Here is a 1,170-nt window from a genome sequence, read left to right on the forward strand (position 1 = left end):
CATCAAAGCCAAACTACACTATAGAATAGGCAGGCATTTAATCACACTGCTACTTCCTCCGAGAGGGCGGGCAGTTTCAAACCTTGTTAGTTTCATTTCTTCCAATGCTTGCAACTCCGGGTAAGAATCAAAAATAGGATGCGCTGGTCTTGGAACCTTCGCCATCTCAATCTTAGGATGCTTTTTAGCAGCTCTACCAAAGGTAATGAGACTTTAACACTAACAGCTAGCCCCGGGAGAATACAGCTTGCTTCTAACTTCAGTCTGGTTACCTATTTCACCGGTTAGGATCGTAAGTCAATCTAATAACTATAATGACTAGCGCTCAACTGCTACTGAATCAACAATCTCCTCAACGGCTACTAGACCTGACCTTCTAGCTTTCCTTTATCTTTAAATAGTAGTCTTTCTAATAAATAGTAGTATCTAGTATAATAGTAGTCTTTTGTCCAACGTCTTTGTTGTTGCCTTTATTCCCCGGCTTTCGGGTAAGAGATTTGTCGGATAAACTATCTAATTCCTCATAATTCTCTTCTATTCTAAAGCCAGTCAGTCTGATATTCTGATATTTACCCTTGTGACTTAATAACTTTACTTGACTTTCTAACCTCCTGCTGTATCAAAATCTGACTTGCAGTTTTCAGCTCTTTTTCGGGCTTCTATCAAAAGGCACAGTCTGAGCTAGATAATGGATCATCTTTCATTAGACGTCATTTCATTCTTCCCAGACCTGCTGTAACTTAGAAAGAGAACTACCAGACTTCCAATAGTTTTGGGGGTGACTAGATGCTTTCCTTGCTGCCTGATCTGTTGAAAGAGGGGAGCATGGATTTCGTCTAGGGACTGGGAACTGATTAATGGGAATCGTATGGAGAATAGCCTGAGGATCTTCTCTTACTCTCAATGGCCTTTCTTTCCTACCTTCTCTGATTCATCAGGGTAACCCAAGCGTAAAAAGCCGGCAATTACTTCTACTTCTAATTCGTAAGCTAAAAGACCAGCAACTTAGTCAAATAGGGCGAGAAATCCTCAACTGACGGGTTAAGCTAGGGTACTTGGTACTTGGTATAGGCTGTCATAGCTCCTCTCCCTCTGATAATGGATCATCTTCGTCAATATGTTCCTAGGAATAGGCTGAATGACTGATTTTTCTTACTTGCATCCAGATCT

The sequence above is a fragment of the Cucurbita pepo genome, chromosome 6 (assembly GCF_057944985.1).
Source record: "Cucurbita pepo subsp. pepo isolate OVF chromosome 6, ASM5794498v1, whole genome shotgun sequence".
Lineage (NCBI taxonomy): Eukaryota > Viridiplantae > Streptophyta > Magnoliopsida > Cucurbitales > Cucurbitaceae > Cucurbita > Cucurbita pepo.